The sequence below is a fragment of the Erpetoichthys calabaricus genome, chromosome 3 (genome assembly GCF_900747795.2).
Source record: "Erpetoichthys calabaricus chromosome 3, fErpCal1.3, whole genome shotgun sequence".
Taxonomy (NCBI): Eukaryota; Metazoa; Chordata; class Cladistia; order Polypteriformes; family Polypteridae; genus Erpetoichthys; species Erpetoichthys calabaricus.
This window is the reverse complement of record NC_041396.2, coordinates 40,355,502-40,365,636: the sequence shown is the minus strand read 5'-3', so window position 1 is coordinate 40,365,636 and position 10,135 is coordinate 40,355,502. Positions and strand designations below refer to the sequence as shown.

Here is a 10,135-nt window from a genome sequence, read left to right as displayed (position 1 = left end):
CACCACCACTCTTCAACATCGGAATGCTATTGTTCAGGTGACGGGCAGTTACAAGTCTCCTCCAGACATGACACTAATCCTGCTTTCATCAGACTCTTACTTCTCACAGTCTGAGAGTGCTTCAGATGGCATTTTGCAAACTCAAAGTGGACTTCCAGGTATATTTTACTGAGAAGTTTTTGTCTGGCTACTCTGTCATAAAGCCAAGATCAGTGGAGTGTTGCAATGATGGTTGTCCTTCTGGATGTTTCACCCATCTCCACACACACATTCTCTGGAGCACAGGGACAGTGACCTTCAAATTCTTGGTCGCCACTCTTACTATGGCCCGTCTCCCACAATTGTTCAGTCTGGCTGGGCAGCCAGCTCTAGCAAGAGTCGTGGTTGTTCCAAACTTCCTTTGTTTAACAATTATTTAGGCCACTGTACTATTGGGTACCTTCAATGCTGCAGGGATTTTTTGCAGCCTTCCCCAGATCTGTGCCTTGACACAATCCTGTTCCTTGGCAGTTCCTTCAACATCATGGCTTGGTTTTTGCTCTGATACAGTTGTCAGGTGCAGGACTTTCTATAGACAGGTGTGTGCCTTTCTTAGTCATGTGTAGTCAATTAAATTGAAAACAGGATAAGCTTCAAATGACGATGACACATTTCAAGTGTCATAGCAAACGGTGTCAATGTGATATTTTTTTTTTTTAGTACATTTGCAAAAACTTCTAAAATCCTGTTTTCACTTTGTCATTCTGGAGTATTGAGTGTTGCTTAAAGTGGATAAAAAATGAATATACAGTATATGGTTTTAACCCAAGGCTGCAACATAACAAAATATGAAATAAATTAATACCTTCTGAATCCACTGTAAATATATACCATACCGTTTTTTAAACCTGCTTAATCCTGAGCAGGGTCTCAAGGGGCTGGAGCCCCAGCAACCATTGGCCACAAGGCAGGAACAATCCCCTGGACAGAGTGCAAGTCAGTCGCTGGGTGAACGCACACACTCACATATTTACATTATGTAGACAATTTACAACTGCAGTAAGTGTATACAGTATACATAATGCTGATATTTTAGATAGAACTTCATACATTCCTTGATCTCACGGATCCATGTCTGCATTTTCAATCCCTTTCTTTCAGTTGCCTTGTTAAACATGGTTTTGTAGTTACTGTATTAAATTCTTTTTTTATTCTGATCTTTGTTTCTCATGTATTCATTTTCTCTGATTTGATTCCCGTTTCTGTGGTTACGGCCACAGTTGTCTCTGTTTGGCTGCAGGGGTGGGGTCTTGGGGGGTCCTGCCCAGCCCTGTAAGTCCAGTCATAGCTGCGGCACACGCACTCCCGCCGAGATTTCGCTATCGGCGCCCGCAAGGCGGCGCAGCTCGACCTCTTCTACAGTGGAGACGGAGAAAGGCAAGGCAGGGAACGAGAGAAAGAAAGAGAGAGCGAGCAAGCAAGCGAGAGGGAGGGAGGAAATGCATTGTCTGCTCACATATGCCCGAGACGCGGCCCGGCCGGGAAGAGACATTGGCTCGCTTGTGACAATCTGACGCCGAACCGGATCCGATTAAGCGGACTTCAAGTAGAGCACAGTCAGCTGTGACCGTATTAGTCTTTTCCAGCAGGTGAAGGCGAAGAAGTGACAAGTGTAGCCGATCTGGGATTTGTGTAAGCTGGGATACACGACACTGCGAAGTGCGTCTGCAGCGTGAATCTGACAGCGGAACGAACTCTGCAGCTGAGCGGAGCCGATCCGTTCCGAGAGGAGGCAAACGCCAGAACCAAGTCACACCGGGAGAGCTCAGGTGAGGGTGGGCACCGCTGCGCGGTTGGGTGAATGGGAGTGTGGAAGAGGTCATCCAAGCGGGGTTCGTTCCGCGTGTGTGTTCTGGTTATTCAGACAAAAGCCTGGGCACAATGAAGGGGCTGCTCGTACCTTCTCTATTGTGCGCAAGCGCTAGCAGGTGCACTCCGAAGAATCCTCGGTATGGGCTCCATGGCGACTATTGTGTAACTGACAACTTTTCGGTTGTACCGGAGGTAAACACTATAGTGAATGATCCGACTTAAATCCTTGTTTTGGGCGGGATGAATATCGGGAGCTATCCTCAAAATATTAATCACCCCATGGGAGTTAGGGCATGTTAAAACCACCGGTGGGATGGCCGGATTATTGTTATCACTTACTTGTGACAGAATACTACACTTAAATAATATTACCCGAACTCAATGAAGGAGATGCGGTTCAAAACCAATAACCTTTCCTGAGAGCTCAATGGCGATTAACAAACCAGTGATTTTGTGAGGAAAGGTAGCTTCCACCACAATTATTAAGAACAGCAACTCTAGAAACCCTGATTTGTAAGCAAATGTGTCAAAGAGAGCAAGTGGGCAGTGAACCCTGAAATCGCTTCTTTTGGCCTGGATGATGATAAATGGTCAGGTGTTAAGTGTAGATCTGTGTTATGTAATTCTCAATTGATTTATTCTTATTTGCTATTTTAGGTAGGCCATTTATTAAGTCCTTTCTTTACCTGTTTTTAATTTTCTCTTTCTTGTAACATTTTCTTTTATTGTATGAAAATGTTGTCGTAGCTGCACTAATTTATAGCGGCTCCCCCAGTGTAGCAACATGACTACCTCTCAAGGTGTGAGTTTCTAATAGTGGAGCTTGATGGAAAGTGATTAAGTTTGGGGGCAAGAGCAGACTGGTGGATGATCATCTAATATCGCAACCATGGAAGCCTACTGATAATTTTTTAGGTGCTTCCCAAAGTATAAGTAGAGTAACCACTGTGGATGATGATTCCTGAAAACCAGCTAGTGATTTTAAGTAGACCGACTTCACTCGAAAGTGGAGGGTGCCATTAGCAGCTCATGGAAAGGATGTGTGGTGATTGTGAGTGATGGTGGGTGGACAGAGATGATTACGTACTGGTTCTCAGCTGATCATCTTTAGGTAACTGCATCTATATTTGAATGGGTGAGGGTATATGAAGTGTGCATGGGTCTGGATAGTAATGATCTGATCGTAATTGTATGTTATCTTGGGTGAAATTACACGCTCCCTACTAACAGCATCGAGAGCACCCTTTCCCATTGTGTGGCATGCCAGCTACAAGGATGCCAATCGGAAGGATCTGCATTGTGTGGTGAAGGTGGCTTAGCGAATCATCGGGACGGGTTTCTCGCATCTGCACAGTGTATATGTTAGCTCACTGAAGGAGAAGGCTAGCAGCAAAAGTGGAAAACACAACACACCCTGGAAATTCCCAGTTTGATCCGTTACCATCTTGTAGGTGGTATAGAGTGATCCAGTCTCACACAAACAGACTGAAAAATCTTTTTTCTTTTTCCCAGATAAAAACAAGTGGCCTCCATCACCCTCATGCCAAACTGCTGAGAACTGATTTAAACCTCACCTTGGTCTGTTATTGTATATACACACACACACACACAATTCAGCCCCCAAAGGATTAGTCATTTATCTATTGCTAGTTATTATTTTACTTCTGTATCTATCTATCTATCTATCTATCTATCTATCTATCTATCTATCTATCTATCTATCTATCTATCTATCTATCTATCTTTATACTGAGGACAGATGAAAGGAATCCTAGGTGCTTTCACAAAGTGTTAGGGTGCCAACCAGGTTGCCCCCTTTATTCCTTGCGCAAATAAAGTAAACAGGCGCACAATGGTGCTGAAATAAACATAAATTGTCTCTATGGCTAAACATGAGTGGTTTCTTCAGGATCACAAGTCTGGGGAGCTTCGTTCTTATCAAAGGTTCATAGCCAAATGAGATGCCGACATGCAGGAGCGTCTCCTTTTTATGCCGGTCCTGCCTTCAGGGGGGATCTTCTCTGAGCTGAGGAAGAGATAAGAGACATGCCTGTTAGTGGCAGCCCCCCTCTCTCCCCAGTGGGGTATTACATACCTACATACAGAAACAATGGAGAGGAGTGGATCTGAGCATCTGAAAGTCGATGAAGAGCTGAGGGTTTTGGAGGGCTGGAAACTAAAGCTTTGCTCTCACTGCAGGCCCTTTTCTTTTGTTTCCGCTTTCCACTCGCTTACGTTTCATCTCCTGGTCATCTCTTGGTGTCCCTCAGATGCTCGTGTAACAATATATATATTTTAAATATATGTATATATATTTGAATTATTTTCTATTTATATGTTGCTTTTCTTTAGTGATAGATAGATAGATAGATAGATAGATAGATAGATAGATAGATAGATAGATAGAACTTTATTTGTCTCCAGGGGGAAATTGTCTTTTTACAGAAGCTCCATAAATATATAAGCTCCAGAATGACAAACAAGAAATAAAACTAAAAAGAAATAAAACCGTTGATTTGGCAGTCACAGTCAAAGTGAGGCGCTGTAAAGGCATATTGCTGTTGGTATAAAGGCGCCCCATTGTGTTTCTTGACACATTTCTTCTGAATAATTCAGTGGCTGAAAGTCCTCAGTGTTGGTGTGTCAGAGAGAGGATGTGCAGCATTGTACATAACGGCACTCAGTTTTGCTCTCATCCTCTTCTCTTTGTCTTCCTCCAGGGGGTCCAGAGTTTTAACAAGCTTGTTGATTCAGTGGGCCTCTCTTGAAGTGATGTTTCTGGCCCAGCACACCACAGTGTAGAAAATCACCCTTGGCATCACATTGTTGTAGAAAATGTGAAGGATGTCACCCCTCAGATTAAATAAAGGAGAAAGAGTCTGCTCTGCCCTTTCTTCTGTAGATGTTCTGTGTTGTGAGACTAGTCCAACTTGTCATTAATGTGGACCCCCAAGTAGTTGTAGGAGTGGACCACCTCTACATCCACTTCTTGAATAGTGACTGGACATGGAGGGTTTACTCCATAACAGGAATGGCTGGATGGCGTTGAAAGTACTAAATAAATCTAAAAACACAATCCTCGCAGTGCTGCCAGCTTTGTCCAGGTGACAATAAGCCTTGTGGAGCAGAGAGGTAATTGCATCCTCCAATCCAGTCTTTGTCTGATAGACAAAATGCAGTGGATCCTGGTGGTCTGACAAATAAAAATTTCTTCTTCTAATGCGAAGATATCAGGTAGACTGCATAATCAGGGCTGTGGAGTTAGAGTCTGAGTTGGAAGCAATTATTGGGTTGCTAGAGTTGAAGTCAGTAAAAATGTATCAACTCCAACTAAATGTAAACTGTAATGTACAATAATGTGTTTAAAGTTACAATTTCACATATGCTATTTTAAAGAAACTTATTTTCTGGCCTTTTGATAAAAATATAACCTCTTCTTTAATTTTGTAAGTTGCATCTTTTCTTAAACTAGGGGGCTTTGCCCCCTGCTCACTTCGCTCGCCAACCCCCATGTTTGGTTTTCCGGACACACTTTTAAGATTTTTTTTTTCTTTGAATTGTTGCTATTTCATTAGTTTCACTTTTATTTCAGAACTTCTGTAAAAACAATATTTGGAATCTTTCGAGTCTAAATACAGTGGAACGTCGGTTCATGAACGTCTCGGTGCACGTACAAATCGGTTTACGACCAAAAAGTTCGCCAAACTTTTGCCTCGGTTCACGACCACACACTCGGTGTACAAACAAGCCAGTTTCCCTTTCGGTTTGTACATGTTCAGTCTCTCCCTGTGCATTTCCTGTGCAGCGAGCAAGAGAGAGAGAGCGAGAGAGCGCGCGACACACACACACACACACACACACACAGGCAGGCAGCGCAAGAGAGAGAGCCGCACACACAGCACGAGAGAGAGACACACACACGGGCAGCGCGAGAGAGAGAGACGCACACACACAGGCAGCGTGAGAGAGAGAGCTGGACGTATAAAGTAGAGAAGGCAGTTAAAGAATGCACTGGGCTTGTTTTTGTTTTCACTTCTGTTTATAGCGATCGGTTTGTAGCGTGCATTGTTGCAATGTTACTTTTCTTGGTGGTTTATTAAATTACGGATTTTTCCAAATGTTCATTTTTTTCCCTGTGCTTAAAACTCATTAAAAAAAAGTGTTTTTAGCCAGCGGTTGGTAGCGCTATAGCGCGAACTATTGCAGTGTTAGTTTTCTCTGTTGTTCAAACTTTTCTCAGTGTTATTCAATGTTTTTACATTTAATTTACTATTGCGCTGTGAATTCTATGGTTTAATTAACTATATTTGTATTTAAAAAAAATATATATTTACATACAGTTTGTATGGTCTGGAACGGATTAATTGTATTTACATACAGTCCTATGGGGAAATTGCTTCGGTTCACGACCAAATCGGTTTACGACCAGAGTTTTGGAATGAATTATGGTCGTGAACTGAGGTTCCACTGTATGCTGAATGTTTTAAATGAGGTCAGTGAGACATATGTTTAATGACTTTGTCAGGTTAGAGATAATGAAAACTGGAATTCAAAAGACCCCAAAAAAACGTAGGCGCAAAACACATGCAGAGCAAGATACAGAATATGAAAGCAGCAAAAAAACCAGTGTCAAAAAAAACTAAACATCGCATTAGCGCCAAAAACCAGAAATTATTACTCAAAGAAATAACTGAAAGGTGTATAGAGATCGAATATATGGACGTAGGTGATATGTCAGAAGTATGTAAATATTGTAAGGCTTTGAAGTTTAAGTCAGAGAATTTCAAAAATGTGTTTACCTCACATGCATTTATTGGTTACTTTGCAAAAAAATGATTAACTGCTGATGATGTAGATCGCTTTGTCTGTGCTGAAGTTCCAAGCAGTGAAACCTATCCTGAATTATCTCTAACCTGCTCTGCTCATGTTTGGCCCTTTTGTTTTGTAACCTCTTTATGACGTTTTACTTTGTTTTCTACTGTCTTTTATTTCTGACCTCGCTTTGTCCTGCTTTTTTTTTCAAAGACACCTGGTCCGTGGTGATTATTTTCCCTTTTTCGAGTATTAATTTCCGTTTGTTTGCGCTACTGCGATCTTTACCTTCTTTTTTTAATACTTTCTAATGTTCCTACTTTCATATTCTTTAACTTTCTCCACCTTTGAATCGCGCATACTTTTTTTTTTTTTTTTTGGAGCCTTTCGAATTGCACTGCTTTCATAATCTGCTCTGCATGTGTATAGCGAACATCTTTATGAAGTTCTAGTTTGTCTGTTACTCTGTCTTTTAATTCTGAGCCCGACTGGACATGCTTTGTTTCATTTCCACTTGTTATGGGCTGATAATTACTTGCCTTATTTTCTGAATTTGCACCTAGATTATTTTTTCTTTTTCCTTTCCAACGCTTTTGAGTCTCTTTTCTCCGCGCTGATTTTTTCTTCACTTATTCGTCGACGTTTCATTTATAACGTATGTCCTTATACGCTTTATATGCACTGAGACCCTGGATCTGTGTGTGCTCAAATCCTTCACAAGACTGAATGTTTTGCTGCCCCGTTATCCTATTTGATAGATTGTAAGTAGGGTGTGTCTTGCAAGAATCTCATGTTCTACGTCATCGCGAGACGGTCCTGGGTCAATCTCTTGGCACAATGTCTCATGTTTACGGTCCCCGTGAGACGCACTGTGGCAAGTCTCTTTGGTCTCGCAGGTCTTTTAAATGTCTTCTGAGAAGATCACGTATTGTAGCCTTGCTTTTGCTTTCCAGGACAGGATTTCTTTTTATAATAGAGAGATGTTAAGATGGTGTTTGTTTCTCACACTACAGACCCTGATGTTCTTTATCTCTTATGCAGTTACCCATCTGGGCCTTCCCCTATTTTCCTATCCTGGTTAAATCCCATTCTCCCTCTTTTCTCAAGACAGTAATAAATGCTTTAGCATGAAATCTTAAATTTCTTGGCAGTCAGTCCCATGGAATAACCTTTATTCCAACAGACTAACACCTCTCTATTATAAAAGGAAATCCTGGGACGAGACTTTCTTGGACATAATTTCAGGTCCTGCGAGACGAGACTTTGTGCCAAGAGATTTTGACAAGTCCCGCCCTCCTCTTAAACATTTACAACCACACCCACGATCCACTCACTTCTTATTCACGTGAATGCTATTGTCAGAACTAGTTCCTGTGCTCTCAGCTCCAAGCGGGGTTTGAAATAAAAGACAAAGAGTAGAAGACAAAGTAGAAAGTTGTAAAGAGGTTCAAAAACGTTGGCGCGATACACATGCAGAGCAGGTTAGAGATTATGAAAGTACTAAAATTCAAAAGTCTCAAAAACTGATAGTAAAGATCACATTAGCGCTAACAAACGGAAATTATTACTCCGTGAAATAACAGAACAGAGAAAAGAGATTGAATATATGGACATAGGTGATATGACAGAAGTATGTAGATATTGTTTGGCTTTAAACTTTAAGTCAGAGACTTGTAGATCGTCTAATTCGTGTTGCCATCAGGGAAAAGTAGCGTTTCATCCCAATGAAGAGGCCTATCCGTGAGAATTAAAAGATTTGTTGTTTGGTGAAAGTGAAATCCACATACAAGTGGCTGGGGTGTAGCGCAGGCCGGGGGGTTGGCGAGCGATGCGAGCATGCCCCTAGTTTTTCTTGAAGAAATCTTTTTCATGTTGGCCATTTTTTAACCAAAGTGAAGTTTTGCAATGCCAGTACCTTGTAACAGACGTAAGGGTTCAGTGGGGCTAATGCAGTTACAAAGGTTTCTCTAATAACCAATTAGCATTAACATGTAACTAATTAAGGATAAGCTTAGGGAGATTACTATTAGGAATTGCTGCTGAAAAGGGGCTTTATAGCCATATTTGATTAATAAATGAAAACTCGGCTATTTCAAGCAGGAATAGCCATTATTCACACTCATAATGCCTTGGCTATAATTTTAAATCATTTTAATGATACCTCGATATAAAGGTATCAATTTCTATCAAAAACATGAACATTTCTAGGTGACCCCAAACTTTTAACCTGTACTGTGTATTGGCTAAGATTACACGTAGAGGACCTGGAGTCGGAGACGGTTGTACCATAAAAAGGAGTCAGCGTCAGAGTCAGTGGTTTTGTGTACCGACACCACAGCCCTGTGCGTGAGGATCACAATAAAGTGCACTCCGGGAGCTTATTTGTTTAATATCACTCTGCAGGGACAGGGGTTTAAGAGCAGAGTTCTTAAACCGTTTCAGCAACTTTTGATTCTATAGTGCGCATTGTGCAGCAAATTTTAATAAGCAGGCCTGGCTGTGTGTGGCCTTAGGCAGCTGTGCACTGTGGTGGCCTTGGGGGAGATGGTGTGAAGAGGAACACCGAAAGTGCTTGCTGTTGTATGTGCTTTAAAAGGTTTTTTGTTTTTTTGATTGTTATTAATAATGAGATAATGGACTGCATCAGTGTCGTCGTAATGTTACAGGAAAGTGGTGTTCCTTTTTTTGGTCATAGAACATTGATTTTGATTTGTTGCCTTGAAGTGTTAAAACCACATCCTACAGCTGTGTAGTAAGTGGGATGGTGGGGGTTGGGGACAGTCTTAAGACCCTTTTACGAGAGAGTACAAAGTTGGTACTGTATGTGGTAGTGTGGCAGCCTTTTGTGCTCTGAATCGCTTGCCCTTCATTAGTATTTGGGGTTATGATGGGCTCCTTCTGATGTGACTCGTATGGGAGGTGTGCTGAAGTTAATATGGTGCAGATGAAGCTCTTTATAAACCTGGTTATGTTCATCTCTCTCCTCTTGAAAGCAGAGATGGTTTGGGACTATGTACAGATTTTGTATTTTAAGCTAGTGAGGGAAGAAGGGATGCTGGGCTATAAACAAGGTCAATCGTATTACATTTTTTTCTTTAATCTGAACAACAAACCCAGCACAGCTGAATAGTGCGGCCAAAGCGCCGGCCTTTTTTTTGCTCTCTAGGCGCCACAGTCTGAGAAGAAGGATTGTGCATGTGGGTCACAGGGTGGCTCAGTCTGTGTACCTCATTGTTATCCTGATGGGCAGTTATGAGATTGGACTGAAAAATCGGCAGGCTTTACGTTCAAATCCCTCCTGTGATGCAATGTTTGGTCCTCAGTAAATCGTTTTGCTTGCCTATGCTGCAAAAAACGCAAGAGTTGTGAGAGAAGCTTTATCAGCGTATATCTGTAAAAGGAAATAAAAACATGGTGACAGTTGACACAGGAAAAGAAGAAGAAAAGAAAAACAGGTTAGTGAAGACTGAGC

At 41.6% G+C, this 10,135-nt stretch overlaps 1 protein-coding gene across 1 annotated transcript in view; it reads left to right on the top strand.

Moving 5' to 3' along the window:
• Positions 1-1,392: 1,392 nt before the first annotated feature.
• Positions 1,393-10,135, top strand: part of pik3c2b (phosphatidylinositol-4-phosphate 3-kinase, catalytic subunit type 2 beta) — a 123,209-nt gene continuing 114,466 nt past the window's right edge. The window contains exon 1 of the mRNA XM_028796664.2: positions 1,393-1,808. The gene's annotated coding sequence lies outside the window, so the exon portion shown is untranslated. The remainder of the gene's footprint in view (positions 1,809-10,135) is intronic.